The sequence below is a fragment of the Solanum verrucosum genome, unplaced genomic scaffold (genome assembly GCF_900185275.1).
Source record: "Solanum verrucosum unplaced genomic scaffold, falcon-dt-bn FXZP01000299.1, whole genome shotgun sequence".
NCBI classification, from domain to species: Eukaryota; Viridiplantae; Streptophyta; class Magnoliopsida; order Solanales; family Solanaceae; genus Solanum; species Solanum verrucosum.
Genome location: NW_026019922.1, coordinates 871,493 through 899,410, shown reverse-complemented (window position 1 = coordinate 899,410; position 27,918 = coordinate 871,493). Strand labels below are relative to the sequence as shown.

At 38.2% G+C, this 27,918-nt stretch overlaps 1 pseudogene; it reads left to right on the top strand.

Moving 5' to 3' along the window:
• Nucleotides 1-3,103: 3,103 nt before the first annotated feature.
• LOC125823511 (EIN3-binding F-box protein 1-like) lies at nt 3,104-27,560 on the top strand (annotated as a pseudogene).
• The last annotated feature ends 358 nt before the right edge of the window (nt 27,561-27,918 follow it).

The following is a 27,918-nucleotide window of genomic DNA, read 5'->3' as shown; positions in this document are numbered from 1 at the left end:
AACTCAATCATATATGTGACAACATTTCATTGAAAATTCTAATCACATTTGAGGAAAAAATTGCCCAAGGATCTTTCTGAGTAAATAAAGAGGAGCACATCTATATTTTGTTTTTGTACCTTACCTTTTTTAGCATATACTAATCATTTTAAGTTTCACATTTATATTTTATATAGTCCTGAGACTCTTGAAGACGCTTTACTTGAACTCAACATTTTTTCTTAATGCTCCCATGTGAGCAAGCATTTGATAGATAAAGTCAGCTTTCTATGAATCCTCCAACATAATAAAATAATTTATGCTATTTCAATTTAAGAATACTCTATTTTAATTTATGCACTACATTAAACTCCTCCACAAGTTCTCAACCTTCTTTAGTAGTTTGCGTACATTTTCCTCAACAATTTGAGCTTCATCAAGAAATAGAAGATCCAATTCATGTCAATGTTTGATGTTGGTCGCTTTTTTATCCTCCTCTTTCGTGGGAAGCTCCGTGGTCTTGCCTTGGCCAAGGGTTGGCTTGTGCACGAAAGAGGGGCTACTGCCTCCAACACCACGGTCCATGGTGCACTTTCACGACCCAAGAAGTGTTGGCCGTGGTCCCTGACGGGGACCATTTAAATGAGGAGTTTTGGGACTTTTCCTTTTAAGTCCAAATTAAGTGGGGGTGTTTTGGGTATTTTAGGGGTTAAATATATATTGCTTTTTAAGTCTAAATTCATTAGTTTTGGTCATTATTCACAACACCCAATTGAAATCAAAATTCTCCTACTTCTCTCTAAACTCTCTCTTTAAAAACTCTAGAAGAAGAAGAATACATTGGAGCTAGGGTTTCAAGGATTCTTCCCAAATTGCTTGGAGTTTCTCCATTGATTCTCAAGGAATCAACTAAGGTATGGTTGTTCTTCACTCTTGGGATCTTTTCCCCAAGAGGCCCTCTCAAAAATTGGGTTTCAAAGTTCCCCAAATTCTAGGTTTTTTCTCAATTTCGTGGGTCACTTTGCAAATGTGTTTTCATTGAATTATAATGATTAATTATGGTTGTATATGATAATTTGTGGATGAATTAATGTTATGTTTATGGTTTTTGAACAAATCCCCACAAGACCCATGGTTTCCCCTTCTTTCTCACTTTAAACCCTAGTAGGACTTTAATGGTGAATGAAGAATGAGAATCTAATATATAAATGTGGAATTCATTATTGGATTATGATGTTACTATATATGATGAATGACTATCAATGAATTAGGGTTGAATCTTGATGTAATCCTTTAAGGTAATGAATGAAGGTTGTCAAATTGATGAATGTTCACATGTTGAATTGTTGATCCACTTATGGTGGAGGTGCTACTTGATTATGAATTATAGTGAGTGAGTTATGTTTCCTCTTCCCTACAATCCCAAGTGTTGACAAGTATGCTATGATACAAACATGAATGTTAAGCTATGATTATGGTAGTGTTGGTATGATGAATAGAAGGTAAATCTCATGAACACTCCGTGACTATGTTATGAATGAACATTATTATATGTTGATGGTTCTACGATGAAAGGTTATTCTCATCTTAGAACTTGTGAGCTATATGATGAATGATGGGTTGAATCCCTAACGCACTCCTTAATGAATTAATGTGTAAGTAAAGGCCTAATACTACTTTAAAAGGGAATTTTGCTTAGCACTGAGTGAACATGAATATGAGATGGAACCTTTTACGTTTAGCAAGTCTGGCTTCCCATATGGGTTCCTTTTACGTTTAGCAAGTCCGAGTTCCCAATATATATGTTGTCTCATGAAATGGAAGCCTTTTACGTTTAGCAAGTCCGGGTTTCTAGTAGCAATCTCCTTGTTCCATAACTATGTTTGTCCACATAGGTATTAGCTAGTGGATCCACCTAGATGCTAATAGGTTAGTTCTACCGTGGCAAGTGGAACACTCTCTTTTCGGTGTGGGAGTAGAACACCGGATTCCATGAAGCTCCCATGGTCTATGTCGGTTATTGCTAATGTCCTTATATTTTCAAAAGGATGATCTAATGTATAAATATGACTTATGTAAATGACTTATGAACTCTAACTAGGATTACTTGAAGAATACTACTTAGTATAGGTGAGGGTATGGGACTTTACCTATGCATTGCACAAGTGGGTTTTTTGAGGAGTTCTTGTGTGAGTCCTTTATATGTGGTAAGGCAAGAATTATGTTAAGGTTGATTTCACCTATTATGATATTGATTATGTATGTGACTATACTTGTGTCTTCTTGATAGCTTTACTTAGTATAGATGGGGGTATGGGACTTCATATGTACATTGCACAAGTGAGCTTGAAAGGGGGATCATGGGTGGTGTCTTATGATGGTATGATGTAAATGGAATTCAAATATGTAAGGTATGTGTTATGGATTCTTGTTATGATAAGGAATATCTCTTTACCTTGTAATGTGAATTGGCTACATGTTCCTTGAATATGCATTATGGCTTTTAACTTGAAATAACATGTTTTCAACTAAAGGTCCCTTTTTGCATGATTTAAATGGTTTTAATTGCATGGCTTCCATACTTAGTACAATTGATTGTGCTAACCCATATATCTTCCTTCTTCTACTAAGTGTAGGTTCCAGGAAGTGATTGTGCTACTAAGACACTCAAGCTCGGACTTAGACTTTCTCCAAGACTTTTTGGTATGTCCTCAAGTTTCGAGGACACACATTATGACACTTGTGTTCCTCATATTGGAATAGACTATTAGACTTCTTATGTACTTGTCATTTTGAGACAATTCTATTGTTAAGGGATATGGTCCCTATTTGAGACTCTTATGTGTACTTAGAGGGTTTCATAGAGATAATGATGTCTAGACATTCTATTTTCTATTATGAGACACTTTGACATTGATGTTGAAAAGTTTTTAAATTTCCGCATTATTCAATGTCTATATACAATGACGATTATGCTAAGCGATTGTATAAGACCCCTTCGGGATCAAGTACGCTGTGTTACGCCTAGGGGGTGCTCTTGGGGCGTGACATTTCTAGAAAGTATGTGCCCAGAACTTTAAAGGATCACAAGAAGGATGAATTTATGACTTTAGAACAAGGCGGTATGTCTGTGGCTGCTTATGAGGCCAAGTTCCATGCCTTATCCAGATATGCTACACAGTTGGTTACTACTGAGGAGGAGAGGATCCGGTTGTTTATTAGAGGTTTGAATTCTGAGTTGCAAGTATTATCTGTTCATATGACTTCTGCAAGGAGGCGTTTTAATGAGGTGACAGACTATGTTAAGAAAGTGGAGGGGGTGAGGCGAGACGGTCAAGCTAAGGCTTGGGCAAAAATAGCAAAGAATTCAGGTAACTTTCAAGGCTCTTACTCTAAGGGGTCTGGAAGGCCCACACTTGCAGCCAAGCAAATTCAATCCGCTATGCCCGCCTCTACAGGTAACTACTCGGGAACTCCATCTCATAATTTCAAGATAGTCAGAGTGTCGTGCCTTCGACAGATGACAAACTATCTTTTGATCATACTTGCTACAACTGTGGTGAACCTGGGTATATGAGGAGATATTGTCCCCACCTACGTATGTTAGATTCCGTGCAACAGCAAAAGTCTAGAGCAGTGGTACCCGAGGGGAATGGTAATAATGGTAGAGGACGTCCACAAGGTAGGTGAGGAGGTAATCAGCGGAGCCGTGGAGGTAGATGAGATGGTAATGGTAATGGAGGTCGGGGTAACGCGCAAACAGGCAGGGAAGTAGCTCCACAAGATGATAGGGCTCAATGTTATGCTTTTCTGGGCAAGAATAAGGTAGAGGCGTTCGACGCGGTGATCACATGTACTGGTCTAATGTGTTGTTTGATCCGGGTTGTACTTATTCATATGTATATGTGAGATTTGCCTCTGATTTTGTGATGATTTATGATATACTTGATGCTCCCATTCAGGTTTCTACCCCTGTTAGAGAGTCGGTCATAGTCACCCATGTCTATCGTGCTTGTCCTATTGTGTTTATGAGTTCTTAGACTTAGGTTGATTTGGTGATTTTGGATATGATTGACTTTGATATAATCTTAGGCATGACTTGGTTGTCCTCCTATTACGCTGTGCTTAATTGTAATACTAAGTCTGTGACTCTAGAAATTCTGGGAAGGGAAAAATTAGAGTGGGAAGGGGTGTACAATCCTAAGCAAGCTAAAATTATATCCTTCATTCGGGCTAGTAAATTAGTAGAGCAGGGTTGTTTGACTTATTTGGCTCATGTTAGTGATGTCGAGATTGTGGCTCCATCCATTGGGTCTATTCCTGTGGTGTCTGAATTTAGTGAAGTGTTTCCTAATGACTTTCCTGGTATGTCTCCGGATAGAGATATAGATTTTTGCATCAATTTAGGGCCTGGAACACTCCCCATATCTATCCCTCCATATCGCATGGCTCCGACAGAATTAAGAGAGCTTAAGGCTCAAATCCAAGAGCTCCTTGATAAGAGATTTGTTCTCCCTATTGCCTCCCCATGGAGTGCTCCATCTTTGTTTGTTAAGAAGAAGGATGGTAGTATGAGAATGTGTATAGATTACCGGCAATTAAATAGGGTCACTATTCGAAATAGGTATCCCTTGCCTAGAATAGATGATCTCTTTGACCAATTTCAAGGTGCAGTGGTTTTCTCAAAGTTTGATCTAAGATCCGGTTACCATCAATTGAAAATTAGGCATGAGGATGTGCCCAACACGACGTTTAGAACTCGTTATGGGCACTATGAGTTTTTGGTTGTCTATTGATTTGACCAATGCGCCTGCAACTTTCATGATTTTGATTAGTGGGGTGTTCAAGCCATTTCTTGATTCCATTGTGATAGTCTTTATTAATGATATTTTAGTTTATTTGAAAAGTGAAGAAGAGCATGCCAACCATCTTCGTACTGTTTTGGGTGTTCTTGGAGAACAAAAGTTATATGCTAAATTTTTGAAGTGTGAATTTTGGTTGAAGTTAGTTGCATTTTTGGGGCATGTAGTGTCAAAAGAAGGTGTAATGGTAGATCCTCAAAAGATTGAAGCGGTTAGGAATTGGGTTAGGCCTGGCTCGGTGATGGAGGTTAGGAGTTTTGTGGGATTCACTAGCTATTATCGTCGATTTTTTAAGAATTTTTCTTCAATTGCTACTAACTTGACCAATTTGACCAAAAAGGAGATACCATTTGAATGGACTGAAAAAATGTGGGGAGAGCTTTCAAAAGCTCAAGACTCTTTTGACCACCACACCTATCTTAGCATTACTGGTGGAAGGTGAGGATTTTATAGTTTATTGTGTTGCTTCTCATTCTGGATTAGGTGTTGTGTTAATGCATGATAAGAATGTTATAGCCTATGCGTTGCGCCAATTGAAGGTGTATGAGAGAAATTATCCAACCCATGATTTGGAGATGGCGGCGGTAATATTTGCTCTTAAGATCTGGCGGCATTATCTTTATGGTGTTAAGTGTGAAGTGTTTACTGATCATCGTAGTTTGCAACATCTATTCACTCAAAAGGATCTGAATTTGAGACAATGAAGATGGATGGAGTTACTCAAAGATTATGATGTGACTATTCAATACCATCCGGATAAGGCTAATGTTGTGGCAGACGCTTTGAGTCAAAAAACGGTAAGTATGGGTAGCTTAGCTTACTTGAGTGTAACCAAGCGACCTTTGGCCAAAGAAATTCAAACCTTAAAGTCTAAGTTCATGCAATTGGGCATCTTTAAAAGAGGCAGGGTGTTAGCTAGCATTGAAGTTAAGGCCACATTCATTGAGGAGATCAAGGGCAAACAATTTGAGGATGAAAATTTGAACGAACTCAAGGAGAAGATAGCAAATGGTAAGGCACAAGAGACCACTCTTGATGCAGATGGTGTACTCAATGTTAAAGGGAGGATTTGTGTTCCTCGAGTTGATGGCTTGATTCAAAAATTACTGGCAGAATCTCATGGTTCGCGATAATCTATTCATCCGGGTGTGACCAAGATGTATAGAGATCTGAAACGAATTTATTGGTGGTCGGGTATGAAGAAAGATATAGCGAAGTTTGTGGCGAAGTGTCATAATTGCCAACAAGTGAAATATGATCATCAAAGGCCTGCAGATTTACTTCAAAATATGCCAATTTCGGAAGTGGGAAAGAATAGCTATGGATTTTGTTGTTGGTCTTCCCATGACTTTGGGGAAATTTGATTCTATTTGGGTAGTGATTGATAGATTGACTAAGTTAGCCCATTTCATTCCGGTAAGAACAGATTATAACGCTGAACAATGTATGTGAAAGAGATAGTGAAGTTGCATGGGGTTCCCCTTTCTATCATCTCAGATTGTGGTACCTAATTCACTTCCAAATTTTGGAGGAAATTGCATGATGAATTGGGCACACAACTCACTTTTAGTACAACCTTTCATCCACAGACGGATGGACAATCTTAGAGGACTATTCAAGTATTGGAAGACATGTTGAGGGAATTTGTGATTGATTTTGGAGGGCATTGGGATAAATTCATACCTTTGTGTAAGTTTTCCTATAATAATAGTTATCACTCCAGCGTTGACATGACACCATTTGAGGAATTATATGGGAGGGGATGTAGGTCACCCATAGGTTGGTTCGAGGTTGGAGATGTGAAACCTTTGGGGGTTGATTTAGTGAAGGATGCTCAAGATAAGGTGAGGAGTATTCAAGCTAAACTTCTAGCAGCCCAGAGTAGACAGAAGAAGTATGCAGATCATAAGGTAAGAGACATGGAATTTCAGACTGGTGAAACGTTCTCCTTAAGGTATCAACCATGAAAGGGGTGATGACATTTGGTAAGAAGGGTAAGTTAAGTCCGCGATATATTGGTCCCTTTTATGTTCTTGAATGTGTAGGGCCGGTGGCGTATAAATTGGCTCTACCCCCTAATTTATTCGGTGTTCATCTGGTATTTCATGTGTCTATGCTGGAGAGATATCATGGTGACGAAGATTATATCATTAAGTGGGACTCAATTGTGCTAGACAAAGACCTCCAATATGAGGAGGAACCGATTGCTATTCTTGATCATGATGTGCATAAGTTGAGGACCAAAGAGATTAAGTCCGTGAAAGTTCAATGGAAGCATCGTCCAGTTGAGGAAGCTACTTGGGAAATCGAGAGGGACATGCGAGACAAGTATTCCCAATTGTTCATCAAATCAAGTACTACTTCATTCTTTCCTTAGCCTACTTTTCCTAAGTTTTGTCACTCGGGGATGAGTGATGGGTAAATTGGTATCTATTGTAACGACCGGGTTCCGTCATTATAGAAATGCCAACGGGGGGAAATTTGTGGCCAAAAAAACTTTTTCGTAGTTTTAGTATTTTCCCAACCTTATCCAGATTTGGACGAAATTGGATTCCTTGAGGTGTGGGGAAATCTGGTAACAATCGGGTGAGTTGTTTTTGTTTTTGATTGCATGAGTAGTTACATAACTTGTTAAGGAAACTGTACCACTTTACGGAATTAAATTCGGGAGAGTAGAACTCCAGAATCGATCTTAGCATAAATGGTATTTTATGATTGTCGTGGGTTAGCGGTGTGTTGTGAAAAGGGATTTTGGAATTCCTTCAATTAACTCTCTAGTTTCGTTTGTACCACTTTGGTGGGAGTTTGGCCGCTCTGGTGGGGTCGCTACAGCGGGATATGTGGCGCTGTGGCAGGTACGACGAGACTTAAAACGTAGGGAAAGACGAATAGCTCACTTGTTTGAAATTGCCGCTATGGCGGGAAAGCGGGTCGCTCTAGCGTCGCCACTACAATGGGATGAAGGCCACTGTGGCGGGCTAGACGCGACCTAATGTCGTTAATAAACCCCTAAATGACCTTATTTGGCACTTTTTGACTTTTAGAGCTAAGGAACGACCCCCAGGCGATTTCTACTCAGTTTTCACCATTCTTGAGGGTAAAGGTAAGCTTTTCACTCCTCAAATCCGTTTCTTGATCCGTAGAACATAATAGAATGGGTGAATATTGATTGGGGAGGGTTTTGTTATAGATTCTATGGTGAAAACAACCCTAAATTGGTTAGTTGGGATCATGGGTTTGATCTAAGGTTCATAGAATTGTTATAGTTTTGGGTAATTAGCGATTGTTTGTTGATTCCCGTGTTATTGTGATTGCTTGTAGACCAAGAACAAGCGGAACAATTTCGAAAAGGGAAGGATCAAGTTTCTTAGGGTTTCAAGCTTGTTTTGAGGTAGGTGATGATTGTGATTCTATGTTTGTGTGATGTATGCTTGTTCTTGCTTCCTTATGGTACTTGTGTATGTATAAATGCTGCAATGCTGATCACACTTGTTGTAAATGAGATAAATTAATATCATTGCAATGAAATCATGACTTAAATGTATGATCTTGATGATGTACTTGTGTTTGTGATTGTGGTGTGTGAATGGGATCAGATTGCCACATTCCGACATAACTAACTTAGATCGAATTGCCACGTTTCGACATAATTATTGGATCGGATTCCCACGTTCTGGCATAATTATTGCATCGGATTGCCACGTTCCGGCATAAATATGGGATCGGATTGCCACGTTCCGGCATGCTAACTGTTTGGTTTGGGTTCTGCGAGAGGACCAATGATGTGATGATAAATGTGAAATGCATTGTTGATTCTTCATGTTGATGATGTTCTATATGTTGATATATATGCTTGTGATTGTAATGTTATTTGACTTGTTTATGTTGCACTTGTGCGATAGCTGCGTGATCCTACCAGTACACTGTGGTTGTGTACTGATACTGCACTTGCTCTTATTTTTGTTGAGTACAGGGCATCTTCACGCGACTATTGACAGACCTCGTTGAGAAGATCAGTGATCGTTGCTTCGAATTCGAGGGTGAGCTAATTTTTTCGGGCTGCCATGGGATTCTCTTTCGTCTATGTCCATCATTTTCGGACTTAGATATTTGTTCTAGTTATTGGATTAGTTCATTAGTTTGGGGATGTACCCCTTCTTGTTTAGACTTGGATCATTTGTTTAGATGTTTTGGTACATTGACTTTCATATTCTAGGTATTAAATTTCCACATTTGTTATTAATTAACTTGCTTCCGTAACTTAATAGCCTTAGTTTTTAGATTATTTGCTTGGTTTGGGTCGTAGTAGTGGTTCTCCCATCGGTGTGTTAGTGTGAGTGTCAATTACGACGGTCTGGGTAGTGACAATTAATTAACTTTTAAATTTTGATTCTCATTTTTTCAATTGAGTTTGAAGAATAAAATTTACATTTTAACATCTTTTAAAAGTATTTAACAAAGCTATAAGTTATTTTTTTTTCTTTCTAAAATTTAAAATTTAACCCTATCATAAGTGAAATTTTTATTGATACTTATATTTGTACGCATGTACGATAAATAAATGATTATTTAAAATAGTAAAAGTTAAATTATAAATAACATCAAATAAATAATAAATAATAATATAAATATAATATTTTAAGTCAATAACTAAACCTATATTGAAATAGAAATTGAATGCTAGGATAATTATTTCCTTGTGTATAATAAATGTTTTATTTATTTATTTTATGTGTGGCCCAATTAATGTAAAGTTGTTAAGTAATGTCTAATGAAAAGCAAATTTCATATGCTAGATTTGTTATTTGATGGACGGTCAAGATTAAATCTTAGCCTCTATAAATTGGTCATCCTACACCACTCACTAGAGTTATCAAATTGTTCTCTAGACACTTTTTTGCCGCTGACAATGGTTATAACATAAGGTTTGAACAAGGAGGTACCATGATAATATCTTAAAGTATGTTTCTATAATGTCTCTCTATAATCAACTTGTTTCAAATCATAACATGCATTAAGTTTATGTTTACAATAAATTTTTAAGGTAAAATTTTATATATATAATTTTTCATAGGTTCGATATTACCTTTTTCATGACATCATTATTTTTGAAAGCATTAGAAAATCATTAAAGTTCTTAAAATTTATCAAATATGTGAGGACTTACAAATTTGTAAAACATCGAATAGATATGAAAAGAATTATGTGAATACTACAAAATTTGGATATTCTTCCTTATATATAGTAGTAATTAAAAAATTAGTTTCAAAATTTGCAATTTTAATCCACCTCATGACTAGTAATAAAACACACTTCATTATATAAAAAAATGATCAATTTTTTAATGAACAATAAATAATGTAACTTAGCAATTAATAGGGTGAATGAAAAATATTTTTTAGATCTTTTTCGACTAGAGAGTAGAATATACCTTTTAGGAAAACAATTTCTAACTCATAAAAAATTCCAATTATCGATTCATGACCGAAGCCGAACTCCAAACCAGTCGATTTGATATCCGACCGTGACAGCCCACACATGAACTGACCCCGACTCTCATTTAAGGACCCTATATTCAAACTAAATTTTGACGTCAAAACCAAAAATGGGATACAACCCCAACACCCACCCTAGGCTCCGACCTAGACACCCTAACATATGACTCGACACCGAAACTGTGACCCCACATCTTAACTTGGATCCGACATACAAATCAAAACTAGATCCAGACACCCGATGCTAGATCCAACTTTTGAAGTACGAATAAAACCCCATAGTTAATCTGAGATAATACCTCGACTCCTGACTCCAAACCTAGGACCCAACATTCAAATAGGGACTTCACCCCAACTCCCAACGCGGAACCAAAATTTTGAATTAGGACTCGACCCCGACTTGTAAATCAGGACTAGACTCTAACACCTGACTCAGGACCCAACTTTCAAACTGGAATATGACCTCAATCGTAACACCTTTGAGTTTAGGAAAGGTACGCCAGTTGAACGGGCAGGTTAGCAACCTTAGACCCACCATGATCCTTCCAAGATTGCATAAACGGTCCGTGGAAGGATTCACGTCCCATTTAGGGGAAGCTGGTTGGCCGTTTAAGGAAACCTTGAATGATGGCCCATCTGTACGACACCCTTAATGGACCGTGAAGGGCTGAACAATCCGTGAAGGTCTCCAGTTTATGTCTCCTGTCAAATTTTTAAGTCAGGGATGTTTTAGTCTTTCCCTATGTATTTAATACCTTAGATATTTCATTTTAACCCCTATTCTAAGCCCTATATATGTGATTTAAGTCCTAAAACTACCTATTCTAAATCATTCTCCTAAATCATAAATTTTCCTCCAAGTTTATCTCCAAAGTTCTCTCAAAGCTATGGAAAAAGAAGCTAGGGTTTCACTTCAATATATTTAATTAACCATAGCTGTTGGGCCTTGGTCACTAATTCACCTATGGAGTCCTTTCCTCCATAGGGTTCCCAAGATATTCCAATTTTACAAGTTCAATTCTCAATTCAATGTTAGGGTTTTATCCAATCTTCATGGTGGGTTCTCTTCAATTGTGATTTTATTAATTAATTTATATCTTCTAATGCATGAATTGAGGTAATTACAAGATTTTGAGTTGAATCCACATGAACCCATTCATGATCCATGATTTTAAACTAAGAGCATATGATGAAGCTTATGAACTATGAAAGATGAATTTATGAAGATTTTCATGCTTTTATGAAATTGATGTAACTAATTTGAGGATTTTTTGAGAGGAAAGTATCAATGTTATTGGGAAAGGTTTTTCACATGCTACTATGATCATAAATATGAAAGGTATTCTCTAGTGACACCTTTGAAAGTCGTGCAGGTAATGGACCAAAGCAGACAATATCAAAAGCAGATTGGGCCATTAGAAAATGGTATTAGAGACACTGTTGTATCAGCCTTATCGATGTGCGCCCAAGTTTAATCGAGTTTAGGCAAATTCTGATATGGCTGGACAAACCTGAGTTATGAGTTTAAACAAATTAGGGTAAACCTTAGCGAGGACGCTGAGTCCATAGAGGGGGTGTATATGACACCCCATCTTAAGATAAAAAGTCCACATTGGCAAAACATAGGTTAGATGTTGGGTATATAAGTAACCATACCTTAACAACTAGTGACACATGTTAAATATTTGCAGGTCTAGGCCTAGAGCGGACAATATCACTAGTGGGTTGGACCGCTACAATGACATCTAAATTTTAAAAAAAAATATTTCTATTAATTTTATATATATATATATATATATATATATGTTTAATCATTTATTATCTTAATTTTATGTTAATAGTGCATGCATATAAAATTTAATTAATTAACTATCGGATATTGAAACTCATTTTTTCAATTGAGATGGAAGAATAAAATTTGCATTTTTGACACCTTTTAATAGTATTTAACAATGCTAAAAGTTAATTGTATTTGTTTTCTAAATTTTAAATATAATCCTATCATAAGTGAAATTTTTATTAGTACTTAAATTTTTCAGCATGTACGGCATAAAATTAGAAGAGCAAACTAGAGAAATAAACTTTACATTCAATCAATAAATGAAAATTTAAAATAGTAAACGTTAAATTATAAATAAAAATAAATAATATTATCAAAATAATATTTTAAGTCAATAACTAAACCTATATTGAGATAGAAATTGAATGCTAGGATAATTATTTGCTTTTTTATTAATAAATGTTTGGATTAATTTATTTTATTTGTGACCCAATTAATGTAAATTTGGTAAGTAATGTCTAAAGAAAAAATGAATTTCATATGTTAGGTTGGTTTTTGATGGACGGTCAAGATTAAATCTCAGCTTCTATAAATTGGTCATCCCATTCCACTCACTTGGGTTATCATATAGTTCTCTAGACACTTTCTCGCCGCTGATAATTCTGATAACATAAGGTTTGAACAAGAAGGTACCGTGATAATGTCTTCATGTATGTTTCTATAATGTCTCTCTCTGAATCATCTTGTTTTAAATCCTAATGTACATTAAGTTTATGTTTACAACAACTTTTTAAGGTAAAATATTATATGTATGAATGTTTTTTGTAGGTTCTATATAACCTTTTTCATCCGATCATCATTTTTGAAAGCATTGTAGAAAATCATTAAAGTTGCTAAAATTTAACAAATATGTGAGGACTTACAAATTTGTAAAACTTCGATTAGAAATGACAAGAAAATTATGTGAAGACTACAAATGGATATCATTCCTTATATAGAGTAGTAATAAAAAAATTTATTTTCAAAATTTGCAATTCTAATCCACCTCATGACTGGTAATAAATCACAGTTCATTTTATATAAAAAAATATTATTTTTTAATGAGCATCAAATAATGTAACTTAGAAACTAATGGTGTGAATGAAAAACATTTTCTAGATTTTTTTCGGCTACAGAGTAGAATATACCTATTAGAAAAATAGTTTCTAACCCGAAAAAAAATTTTGATTATTGATTTAGGACCCGACCCCAACTCCAAACCAGAACATAATGCTATGATCGATTTGGTATCTGACCATGAAACTCGACCTAGGACCTGACCCCTACTCTCGTTTAAGGACTCGATATTCAAACTAAGACCTGATTTTGACCCCAACACACAAAATGGGACCCGACCTAGGTTACGACCTAGACACCCTAACACGTGAACCAACACCTAAACTGCAACCGTGGATCTTAACAGGAATCCGATGTCAAAATCCAGACTTGACCTCGACACCCGATGTGGGACCCAACTTTTGAAGTACGACCAAACCCCAATAGTTTATATAAGACGCGACCTCAACTCGTGACTTTAGACCTAGGACCCATCTTTGAGATAGAGACTTGACCCTGACTCCTGACCGGGACCAATCTTTTGAATTTGGATTCGACATTGGCTCTTATTAGAAACCCAACTAGCAAATTGGGACCAGACCTTGACACCAAACTCAGGACTCAACTTTAAAACTGGAATACGAGCTTGACACCCAAATGGGTACATGTATTTCAAATCAGAATATTACCCATACTGAACCTTGACGAATGATTCGATATCCAACCCCAACTATTGAATTAGGACATTATTTCTTAATCATGACCCTACCCGAACGCCCGATCTTATTTCCAATCTTGAAATTTAACTTGGGCCACAATATCTGAAATGGGACCAGACTTTTGAACAATGATCCGACCCCTACCCTGAAACCCAATACAAATCCTAACTTTTAAAGCAAGACCTTAACCCGACTCTAAAACTTATTCAAGATCAAAACTCTACTCCTGAATAGAGAACTGACTTCTGAATTCGGACCCCACCCCAACACATGATTTCTGATTTAACCTTGATACTCTAACTAGAGACCTGACATCTGAACTAAGACCAACTTCCAAATTAGGACTCGACCTTGAACCCGACACCTGATGCGAGACTAGACTTCTGAAGGAGGACAAAACTGAGATTCCTGACTTTCGTCCAAGGACCAACTTCCAAATTGGAACTTGACCCTGACCCCTTAATTGGGACCTGAACTTCCAAAATAGAACCTAACCACAACACTCGTTTCAGGACCCGATATTCGAACTAGGACCCAGTTCTTACCCCAACACTCAAATAAGGACAAAACCCCTGTTAGCAGAAATGTGAAAATAAAAACTAGGAAGAACAACAATATTTAATGTTGTTTAGATTCAAATAATCCTATGTCCACCAGAGAACAACTACCTGTATATTATTAAAGAAATGGGAGAGATCCCAAATACATCTAACAGAATCGCTGATTCTGTACTCTTCTAATGTATTTTACTATGAGTTTCGGATGACTTCAACAATGAAGAATCACCATCCTTTATAGGTGGTCAAACTTAGGCTCCAAGCACAAAGAAAAGAAATACAAAAAATGTCTTCCACAAATTTTAGCTTGCTCTCAAAGTTTAATTCCTAGCCAAGTAAATTGGCATATGGAATTTTCTTCTATTGGGCTTGACCCCACTAGGACCAAACCAACTTTTTCAGTCTCCACCTTGGTTTGCGTTTTGAGCATGTGTGTGAACCCGACAACCTACTTGTGACCTGACCTTGACTCTCTACCCAAAACTAGATTCTAACACCCGACTCACATCACCACCAAAACACCCAACCAGAATTCGACCTCGAGTGCTTACCTAGGATTTGACACCCAAATCGAGGATCGACCCCAAGCAAATTTTAGACTCGAGAGCTGGGTTTTGAATCAAGGTCGTGAGTTGGGTCCCAAATTGAGAATCATGAGTCAGATTCCAAACTAGTATCGAGAATCGGTAACTGAGATTTGATTTAGGGTAGTTGGGGTGTTGGGTTAGGTTTGCAACCTACAGGCAACAAAAATCATTAGATCATCATTTTTGAAAGAATTGTAGAAAATAATTGAAGTTCTTAAAATTTAACAAATATGTGAGGACTTACAAATTTGTAAAATTTCGAATAGAAATGACAATAAAATTATGTGAATACTACAAAAATTGGATATTCTTCTATATATAGTAGTAATTGAAAAAAGATTATTTTCAAAATTTGCAATTCTAATCCACCTCATGACTTGTAATAAATCACAATTCATTATATAAAAAAATTATTATTTTTAATGAGCATAAAAAATGTAACTTAGAAACTAATGGAGTGAATGAAAAACATTTTCTAGATTTTTCCCCGGCTACAGAGTAGATTATACCTTTTAGAAAAATAGTTTCTAACCCGAAAAACAATTCCGATTATTGATTTAGGACCCGATCCCAACTCCAAATCAGAACACAATGCTATAATCAATTTGGTATCCGACCCTGACACGTGATCTAGGACTTGACCCCGACTCTCGTTTAAGGACCCGATATTCGAACTAACACCCCCAACACACAAAATGGGATATACCCCAACACCCGACCTAGGATCCGACCTAGGCACCCCATTACATGAACCAGTACCCAAATTGCAACCCGACATCTTAATACCAATTCTCGATACTAATTTGAAAAATTGGTAACTGAAGTCTCTAGTTGTAGATGGTTGCAACCCTAACCAAAGTTGATGTGTTAGTTTGAAAATGAATTTTGGAAAATGTTTTCTATATTATTTTTGGAGGTAAGTAATTTTCCTTAATTTTGAGAAAATAAGATTATTTGGAAAATATTTTCCAAAACATTGAAGTCAACCAAACATGAAAAATATGGAAATCGTACTAAACACAAAGCTTGTGTCTTTATCTTTTATTTTATTTTTCCTCCCTCTTTCAAGTGATAGTTTATATATGATGGTGATATGAAAGCAAATGGGTGTATCATGTATATAAGTTTCTATTCTGATCTTTGTTTGATGAGTTTAATCTTCTAGTTTTTAGAAAATGGTGCTTTTTTTTTCGAGCTTCATATCTAAGTTCTAGACAATCATCTCTGCTTTTATCACGTGGTTAAAATTGGAATGTAAATTTTCCTTCTAGGGAGAGGATTTGTGCCACTACCGCTTCTCAAAATTTTGAGCAGAGGAATCATCCTTCCATTGAAATTCTTCTTGATGAAAGCCTCTTTGAGGAATTCAAACGTCTTCCCAGTGCCCAAGAGAGAAGTGTCTGTGCTTGTGTTTCCAAGCGATGGCTTATGCTTTTAAGCAATATTCACAAGGATCAGATTGCAGAATCTAATGGTATAGAAGGTGAGGGATATCTTGCTAGGTCCCTTTTTGGCAGGGAAGCCACAGATGTCAGACTTGCTTCTATTGCCATTGGAACTGCAAATCATGGAGGCTTAGCAAAGTTATCCATTCAGGGAAACAATCCTTGTCTTAGTGTGACTGATGTTCGTCTGCGGCTATTGCTCGAGGTTGACCTACTCTCAGCGATCTTTTCTTGTGGAATGTGTCTTTTATTGGTGATAAGGGCTTATCTGAAATAGCTCATGGGTACCATCTATTAAAGAAGCTTGATCTTTTCCAATGCCTAATAATTACTGACAAGTATTTGTTAGACATTGAGAAGAACTATCCCGATATGACCTCTTTAACAATAGATTCTTGTTCAAACATAGGGAATAAGTCAAATATTTTGGCTTTTCTGTCATTTGTTTCAGAGAAGCTGATTTTTGGAAGCTGAAATATTTTCCAAGTCTTGGCTGACGGAAGGGACTCACGGACCGTAGATCCATTGACGGTCTGTGAGTCAGTCTCGTGGAATGAAGATGCGTGCCTGTAACAAACTTTCCTTGTTTTGTTTCTCTTTTAATTTAGGACTTGTTTTCTATAATAGGGCATGCAAACATCGTTTTTGGGGGTTAGACATTATTGTTCTATTCTAGTTCTTCACTTGGGAGATTAACTTGCAACTTTAGCAATTTTTAATTTCCTAAGTTCGTTTATAAGATTTTTGTGTTGCAATTCAAGTTGAATTTCTGGGTTTATTATTCTTCTTACGTAAGTTCATTATTCTTTCATCTAAAACGATGAATTGTGTTCATATGATTATGGGTAACTAAACTCCACAACTAGGGTTGTGGGAACCATGAGCGATTAACAAAGTATGAATAGTAAATAAGCAATTCTTTAATAGTGTGGTGCATGCATTAATAATTCTTTCGTTTAAAAGTCTTTTTAGCGGTTGCAAACGTTAGAACTCGCCTTGTTGCTACTTGCCGGACCAAGGAGGTAATCAACAAGAAAAGAATTATCAACATAGATTTAGTATGATACTATCTAATAGGCTAGTGTCGATTGGTGTGAAGTAATAACTAAGCCAAACATCGATTATGATGTCTAATATGAGGTAAATGTAAGGGTTAGTAAATTATACACACGTAGCCGGACCAAGGTGCGGGGTGAAATTCTCTAGATGCCGGACCAAGGATTTAGAGATACCCAACTTATCACTTTTCATGTAGTGCACTAGGAAAGGATTGCTATTACTAGAATTACTACGTTATGAGCTTGTAGGGAACACGGATACCCTAGTTATTTCTCTCATCTTGATAACAACCAAAACTGACTTTTGATTACTGATTATTTATTGAATTCTTACAATTTGTTTCACAAACCTCCCCTCCCCCCCCTTTATCATATTTTACAATTTGGACGGGTATATTTTTCATAAGCCATCATGCTTCATTCTTGTTCATGCTTCTATACATACAATTGTAACACATGCCGATTCAACATAAATTAAACAGTATCTTGGGGAAAATGAACACAGGCAAGAAAACCCCAAAAGAGGATTTTTGAGTTGGGTTACTCAGACTTCACCCTATCACTCACAATCCATTTACCCCACCCCCAACAAAAATAGATGCTATTGTCCCCAATGCATACAAGAACAATAAAAGATAGTGGATTGGGTGAAGGAAACCTATGGCGCATAGCGCTGACAAACCATGCACGTGCGGGTGGGTCCGGTTTCCCAGAGCCCGCTGGAACAATAGTTGGGTTACCCTCAGTAGTGCCCACATCATCCATCATAAAACCATCAGTGGTGCTCACAACGTCCCTCACAACAAGCGGGACCTCTACAACTGGGGCAGAACTCGATGCCCTTGCAACACTCTCAGGCACCCTCTATTGGCGCAACTGTTCATCTAAAATCGAGAGTAGAGTTGCAACTTTCGAGGGTAATTGGTGGGGACAACCAGGTTCAAGCTGAGAATCAATTGGGAAATGCATGATCCACCAGGCCCACGACTACATGACAACTATAGGGGCAACGTCAATAGTGCTGACTCAGATGGACCTATTATCCTACCCCCTTTGCCTCCGGGGCACACATTTGTAGTGACCAGTAGCTTGATGGAGATGCTTACAACAAGGGGCTTGTTCTCGGGGTCACCATTAGAGGACCCAAATGCTCACATAGCCAAGCCTAGGGTGGTTTGCAAAAGCTGTGTAGGTCGATCAGACTTAGATATGGATGTCATCGGGTTGCGAGTGTTCCCTCTATCATTGACAAGCGATGCTGCTGTATGGTTCACTGAGCTTTCTTATAACTCAATATATACATGGGACCAACTAATGGATGTGTTCTTAGCAAGATATTACCCAGTGTCCAAGAAGCTAAATCACAAAGATAGGGTCAATAATTTCATAGCATCGCCCGGAGAGTCTGTAAGTAGCTCTTGAGACAGGTTCACTGCATTTGTAAGAGGTGTTCCGAATCACCGTATTGATGATGTGTCGCTGAAGGAATATTTTTATCGAGGTCAAGATGACAACAATAAAGCAGTGCTTGATACTATTGCTGGAGGATCATATGGTGAGTGCACATATGCGCAGATTGCAGAAAAATTGGAGAAGATCTCTCGCAACAATAAAGCATGGAGCACTAGGAGGTCAGATACTGGGAGAAACACATTTGCCGTTCATGCTATGAACAATCAGTTTGCAGAGGTATTTGTGAGGAGATGGCTCAGATGTGGACCGAGTTGGGTTTGGTATTGAAGCATGTGCGCGGAGGTGCAGAGAAGGTAAATGCTGTGAATTACTTGACTAGAACGCCACCACCAGTTGAAGAGTGTTACTATGAAGAGGATGCTTATGCAGTGAATGATCAGACGGGGGGTTTCCGACCTAACGCTCAAGGATCCAACACGGAAAATTGGCACCTAGGTCAAGGAAACCAAGGTCGAAACTATGGAAATTACAACTGCGAGGGTCAATATGTCCGGGATGGAAACTTCAATTGCGACAACAACTACAACCAGAACAACTATGGCAACAGAAATGATCGGGTTGGACCTTATGTTCCCCCTCAAAATCGGGAATCTGGTACTAGGGAAGCTGGAGGCAATCTGGCGTGTATTGAAGATATGATGCATAAGATGATGAGAAGGCTTGATGCAACTGATGAGAATGTGTAGGAGATGAGAAACGACTTGTCTGGTATTGGTCAAAAGGTTGATGCCCATGCAGTGTCAATAAAACATCTAGAGCAACAGATGACTCAATTGTCTACTACAGTGAACCCACGTCAACCTGGCACTCTTCCTAGCAACACCATCCAGAATCTAAAGAATGATGGTCATTATATGGCAATTACTACTCGAGGGGGCAAGAAAACCATAAATCCACCTATGCCGTCTGTGGTGGATGTTGAGATTAGAAAAGAAGATGATGTGGTGGAGGTTAGAGAAGAGTCTGAGACTGGGACAGAGCAAGAAGCAGAGATATCTCAGAAAGTGGTCCCCATACCTAGACCTTCACCACCTTTTCCACAGAGGTTAGTGAAGAAGACTGAAGATGGTAAATATCGCAGGTTTATTACTATGTTGAAGCAGCTTTCTATCAATGTTCCTTTAATAGAAGCTTAGGAGCAAATGCCTGGGTATGCGAAGTTTATGAAAGATATGGTGACAAAGAAAAGGTCTGTGAGTTTTGAAGATGATGATAGATTGCAGCATTGTAGCGCTATTGCTATAAGATCTCTTGTGCAGAAGAGGAAAGACCGTGGTACTTTAACGATCCTATGTACTATAGGGTTGTTACAATTTGCTAAGGCATTGTGCGATCTTGGTGCTAGCATAAACCTCATGCCCTTGTCTGTTTACAAGAAGTTGGGTCTAGGGGACCCAAAGCCCACTGCAATGCGGTTACTAATGACTGATCGAACTGTGAAGAGGCCCATTGGTGTACTCCATGATGTGCTAGTGAAAGTGGAATCTTTCATTTTTTCGGCAGATTTTGTGATTCTTGATAGTGAGGTTGATTTTGAGGTTCCCATGATCCTTGGAAGACCATTTCTTGCCACAGGGCATGCGTTGGTTGATATGGAAAAGGGACAGATGAAGTTCAAACTGAACAATGAAGAAACAACTTTCAATATTTGTAGGTCTATGAAGCAGAGTGGTGAGCTTCAAATAGTATTTTCTATAACTTACAGAGTGGAGAGTGAGACAGAAGTGCAAATTGAAAAGCGACTAGGTGTTGAGGCACTAGCAGCAGTTATGATGAATTTCGATAGTGATGGTATTGAAGAGTATGATGAGTTGGTAGCCGCACTCGATAGGTGTGAATATCGGTCCAAACCAAAGAAGTATGAATTAGACATGAAGAATCGCGAGTCCCCACCCGCAAGACCATATATTGTGGAGGCACCGAAATTGGAGTTAAGGCTCTACCACCGCATTTGAGGTATGTATACTTGGGCAAAGAGAATAATTTGCCGGTCATCATTGCAGAACATTTGAATGCGAGACAAGTAGAGTGCTTGATGACTGTGTTAAAGAGGTTCAAGCGAGCTATTGGGTGGACTATTGCGGATATTATTGGGATTCCTCTCGGTATATACTCTCACAAAATCCAACTCATGCCAGATCATAAGCCCAGTATCGAGCACCAGAGAAGATTAAATCCACCTATGCAAGAGGTAGTTAAAAAGGAGATCATCAAGTGGCTGGATGCGGGAGTTATTTATCCCATTGCAGATAATAGTTGGGTGTGTCCTGTGCAGTGTGTGCCTAAAAAGGGTGGTATTACTGTGGTTCCAAATGAAAGAAATGAGCTTGTTCCAATGAGGCCCGTTACTGGATGGAGAGTTTGAATGGATTACCGGAAGTTGAATGCGTGAACAGAAAATGACCACTTTCCTATGCCATTCATGGACCAGATGTTGGATAGACTTGCAGTAAAGGGTTGGTATTATTTTCTTGATAGGTATTCGGGCTACAATCAAATTTCTATAGCTCCAGAAGACCAAGAGAAGACCACATTCACTTGCCCATATGGGACTTTTTCTTTCAAACGGATGCCATTTGGGTTGTGCAATGCTCCAACAACCTTCCAGCACTGTATGATGTCGATATTTTTTTATATGGTGGATGACACTATTGAGGTGTTCATGGATGATTTTTCAGTTATAGGTGATTCTTTTGATCATTGCCTAGATCATTTGGCCGAGGTGCTTAAAAGGTGTGAAGAATGCAACTTGGTGCTAAATTGGGAGAAATGTCATTTCATGGTTAAAGAAGGTATAGTGTTAGGTCATCGAATTTCAGAGAAAGGTATTGAGGTTGATAGAGCTAAAGTTGAGGTAAGAGAAAAGCTTCCGCCATCCATTTCTGTAAAAGGTGTTAGAAGATTTCTTGGGCATGCAGGTTTTTATAAGAGATTCATCAAAGATTTCTCAAAAATTGCACATCCGTTGTGCAAACTGCTCGAGAAGGAGTGTAAGTTCTATTTTAATGATGCTTGTCTTAGAGCATTTGGAGAGTTGAAGGAGAATTTGGTTACTACACCTATCATTATTTCACCGGATTAGGGACAACCGTTCAAGGTAATGTGCGATGCGAGTGGAGTGGCGCTTGGTGTAGTATTGGGACAGAGGCGAGAGAAAATTCTTCACCCTATTTACTATGCTAGCAAAGCTCTAAATGTGGCCCAGAAGAACTATACTGTGACCGAACAAGAACTTCTTGCGGTGGTTTTTACATTCGAGAAATTTCGATCCTACTTGCTTAGCACTAAGGTCATAGTGCATACTGACCATTCTGCATTGAGGAATTTGGTGGCGAAAAAGGATGCAAAACCAAGATTGATTAGATGGGTATTGTTGCTGCAAGAGTTTGATTTTGTGGTAAAAGATAGAAAGGGGACCAAAAATCAAGTTGCCGATCACTTGTCCAAATTAGATGAAGAGGCTATGCTAAAGCTTGGAGATAGGGCTGAAATTAATGATGCTTTTCCAGATGAACATGTATTGGCTGCTTCTCATGATTTGATTCCTTGGTTAGCAGACTTTGCTAATTATTTGGCAAGCGATATTGTGCCTCCTGATTTGTCTTTTCACCAAAGGAAAAAGTTTATGCATGATGTGAAGAAATTCTTTTGGGAAGAGCCTTACTTGTATCGTAGTTGTGCTGATGGGATTATTCGTCGCTGTGTGCCCGAGGTTGAGATGTTGAGTATACTTGAAGCATGCCATTCATCTCCTGTTGGTGGGCATCATAGTGGTATTCGGACTGCACATAAGATTTTGCAGTGTTGGTACTACTGGCCTACCATCCATCAAGATGCTCATGATTTTGCCAAGTGTTGTGATAGTTGCCAAAGAGAAGGAGGGATTTCAGAGAGGCAAGAGCTCCCTATGAATCCTATATTGGTGATAGAGTTGTTTGATGTATGGGGCATTGATTTTATGGGTTCATTTGTGAGTTCATATGGTATGAAGTATATTCTTGTTGCGGTTGATTATGTATCGAAGTAGGTGGAAGCAGTTGCGCTCCCCAACAATGAAGGTAAAAGTGTCACCACATTCTTGAAAAAGAATATCTTTTCCAGATTTGGTACACCGAGGGCTATTATTAGCGATGAAGGTTCTCACTTTTGTAATAAGTTGTTCAAGGTACTACTTGAGAAATATGGTGTCCGTCACAATGTAGCCACTCCTTACCATCCGCAGACTAGTGGGCAAGTTGAAGTGTCGAACAGAGAAATCAAACAGAATTTGGCAAATACTGTAAATGCTAATAGAATGGATTGGTCAAGGAAGCTTGATGATGGTCTATGGGCCTATCGCAATACATACAAGACTCCCATAGGTATGTCTCCTTACCAACTTGTATATGGGAAGTCTTGTCATTTACCGGTAGAGCTAGAGCATAAGGCGATGTGGGCAATGAAGAAGCTAAATTTGGATTGGGGCGCTACATCTAATCAAAGAATGAATTACTTGAATATGCTTGATGAGTTTCACCTAAAAGCTAACGAAAGTTCAGCCTTGTACAAAGAAAAGATGAAGTGGTATCATGATCAAAGAATTGAAAAGCGAGAGTTTGTGGTTAGTGATCTTGTGCTTCTATTCAACTCTAGGTTGCGCTTTTTTCCAGGAAATCTCAAGTCCAAATGGACTGGGCCATTTTTGCTCACAAAAGTGCTTCCCCATGGAGCGGTTGAGCTTGAAAATAGTGAAGGAACAAGGTTCATGGTAAACGGGCAAAGGATTAAGATCTATCTGGGAAATGCTGAAAGTGTGCAAGAAGTGATTGAGGCCTACTATCTTGATGAAGTCTGATTAATCAAGAAACTTGCGTCGTGCCGCGATGTTAAATCAAGCGCTGCTTGGGAGGCAACCCAAGATGTACAATCTAGCCAACGATAGGTTTCTGTTTTCCATTTAGTAGTTTTCTTTGTTTAATTGTGTCTTTGTATCAATTTAGATAGGTGTTTTAGTTTTTTTTTAGTGTTGGCTAGAATTAGCATAGAGTCCATGTCTAAAAAGTGTCTAGAAAATGTAAAAAGAATAGCCTATCGGTTGCTACATGTGCAGGTACACCATGAAAAATCTGCAGAAAGTGGTCTGGTGCAGAGGTCTACGGACCCATCGACAGTCCGTCGTTCAATACACGGACCGTGGATGGTGTCCGTAGATCCCAGGTAAGCCCTTAAATTTTTCTAAGTGTAAGAGTGATCTACGGTCATCATCTACGGACCGTAGATCAACTCACGGACCGTAGACGGGGTCTCATGGGTGTAAACCCTAATTCTGTCTGACCCGACCCGAACCCCCTTATTTAAGTCTCCCCTAATTTCAAATCATTTCCATTTCCCTCCATTCACTCTCCAACCGTTTCACCATTCCATAACCTCCCTAAATCACTCCATAACTCCCCCATAAAATCATCCCTTCCATTCCCCCATAATTTCCACAATTCCTTTCCATTTACGAATACAACTCTTTCCATATTCCACAAAAGGGTTCGGTGTTGGGTTAGTAACGAAGAGGTGCTTCCTTGGTCTTGCTAAGCTTAGTGTCGTCACGCAATCACCCCACTCCTCGTTGCTTGTAAGGTAATAGACTTTCCCCTCACTTTGAATTTCGGTTCATAGATTGAATATAGAAAGTCGGGAGTTGGGTCTTGACCTTGGGTAATTGTTAGATGAAATTGCATGATAAAATTGGAAGTTACAATACCCTTGGAACGATAGATAGTGATTATTGCCTTGTTGTATGTGATTATAAGTCTACATGTAAGTTTCGACTTAGGGTTCCAAAGTTTGTCTTAAATACTTGTTCAAATGATTAATTGGAATCCTGAGAATGACAAACTAGCATGATTTAATGTTGAAATGCATAGATAGACTAGGATATTGTTGAAAATGGTCTAAGACTTGCAAATAAAGATTAGCTGAAACCTGACACAGATCGCATCCACGATACCCCGTCTACGGACCGTAGATTGAGTTCGTGGGTTGATGCCAAAATTTGATACGCTAAATTACACTTCCCTAAAGAAGAATAAGCGATCGTTATCAAGTAAAGAACCCAACTTGTAGGTTGGGGTCGATCCCACGAGGAAAATGGTTTAGACTTTACTTTAACCAACAATTATATTCAATTAGTCAAATTACTTCTAGAAGCAAGAAATAAAAAGGGGGGGGGGGGGGTTTGTGAAACAAATTGTAAGAATTCAATAAATAATCAGTAATCAAAAGTCAGTTTTGGTTGTTATCAAGATGAGAGAAATAACTAGGGTATACATGTTCCCCACAAGCTCATAACGCAGTAATCCTAGTAATAGCAATCCTTTCCTAGTGCACTACATGCAAAGTAATAAGTTGGGTATCTCTAAATCCTTGGTCCGGCATATAGAGAATTTCACCCTGCACCTTGGTCCGGCTATGTGTATATAATTTACTAACCCTTACCTTTACCTCATATTAGACATCATAATCGATGTTTGGCTTAGTTATTACTTCACACCAATCGACACTAGCCTATTAGATAGTATCACACTAAATTTATGTTGATAATTCTTTTCTTGTTGATTACCTCCTTGGTCCGGCAAGTAGCAACAAGGCGAGTTCTAACGTTTGCAACCGCTAAAAAGACTTTTAAATGAAAGAATTATCAATGCATGCACCACACTATTAAAGAATTGCTTATTTACTATTCATACTTTGTTAATCGCTCATGGTTCCCACAACCGTAGTTGTGGAGTTTAGTTACCCATAATCATATGAACATAATTCATTGTGTTAGATGAAAGAATTATGAACTTACGTAAGAAGAATAATAAACCAAGAAATTCAACTTGAATTGCAACACAAAAATCTTCTAAACGAACTTAGGAAATTAAAAATTGCTAAAGTTGCATGTCAATCTCCCAAGTCAAGAACTAGAATAGAACAATAATGTCTAACCCCCAAAAATGAGGTTTACAAGCCCTATTTATAGAAAACAAGTCCTAAATTAAAAGGGAAACAAAATTAAGAAAGTTTGTTACAGGCACGTGTCTTCATTCCAAGAGACTGACTCACGAACCGTCAATGGATCTACGGTCCGTGAGTCCCTTCCGTCAGCCAAGACTTGGAAATATTTCAGCTTCTCTGAAACAAACGACGGAACTACAGTACGACTCTGTAGCTCCATACTTAGACTCTTCAAAAATCAGGTACTGGAACCCTCGCAGTATCAATCTACAGATCAACAGTACGGTCTGTAGATCAATCTACGGTCCGTCAATGGTCACCGTGGTTCCACACTTGGTCATATTTCCCTTATTTTCCTTCCATGCCTTGGCTGCTGATCTACGACCACCATCTACGGTGCGTCAATGGACCTACGGTCCATAGATCACATCCGTAGATTCCCTTTTCTGCATTTCTTTAAGCTATCTCTTTAATTCCACGCCTGAACATCTTTCCTGCAAAATATGATAAAAACACATAAAAACTAATACAAAAAGGCCCTAGACACACACAACTTGTAAGTGAAATGTATTAGAAATACCGTAAACTCACGGTATATCAAATGCCCAATAATTACTGACAAGTCTTTGTTAGACATTGCGAAGAACTATCCTGATATGACCTCTTTAACAATAGATTCTTGTTCAAACATAGGGAATGGGTAGCTCAAAGCTGTGGGTCAATACTGTCTGAACCCGAAGATTGTTGTATTAAAGAATTCTCCACTCATTGGGGATCATGGATTAGCAGTTCTATTTTATTTAGCTAGTAAAGTTTTAACAAAAGAAAGGCTCCAGGGCCTATGCATCAGGGATCTGTCTCTAGGTATACTTTTTAACTACTGTACAAAACTAGAGACTCTTTCCATGGTGAGCTGCATTGGTGTGGAAGACTATCCATCAACTTTGGTGGCTTCTTATCGTAACTCACTAGTATCTTTGGCTATTCGCAATTGTCCTGGAGTAGGCAATACTACAATTTATATAGTAGGTGGACTGTGTCGCAAACTGACTCATATAGATCTGAGTGGGCTTCTTAGAATTACTGACGAGGGGCTCATCCCTCTTGTTAAAAATTGTGCAGCTAATTTGGTGGCGGTGAGTTTAAGCTGGTGTATCAATATTACAGACATATCAGTTTCAACCATAGTTAAGTTGAACGGGGGATCTCTAAAGTCTCTGCTCGTAGATGGTTGCAGACATGTTACTGATGCAACATTAGTAGAAATTTTGAAGTCTTGCTGGATGCTTATTGTACTCGATGTTTCCATGAGTGGAATCACCGATTCAGGGATTAAAACTTTGGCCAATGCTACACAACTTCACTTGCAGATCCTCTCACTGTCTGGTTGCCCTTTTGTGTCGGACAATAACTTACCCTTCTTGCTCGATTTGGTTCAGAACCTTCAGGGCTTGAACATACAACACTGTGTCGGAATAAGCTCTAGAATTGTTGATGCACTTGTAGAGATAAATCCAAGTTGTGATATCCTTTCCTAACCAAGTTCTCTGGATGGGAGAGACTCTTGTATTTGGTTTTTATCTAGACTCTTCAGCTTCTTCTACAGGGAAATGGAGAATTTTCAACATTTACTTTGCTTTTCAAGCATACATGTGTTAATTTGCATTTGCTAAATTAGTGGAAGAGTTAATGGGTATCATTGTTTCTCATTATTGTGGAATAAATATGAAATGCTAAGTTGGCTTCTCTACTTTGACATTCATCATATTCATTGTGTCTTTCCCAGTTAAGAACACAAGTGACAGCCCCATACATGCGAGGTTGTGTGTTTTCCGGGAAAAGAGTTCGGACAGACTAAAGTTTTTGCCTCTACTCTTCTCTCTATGTAAGAGTTAG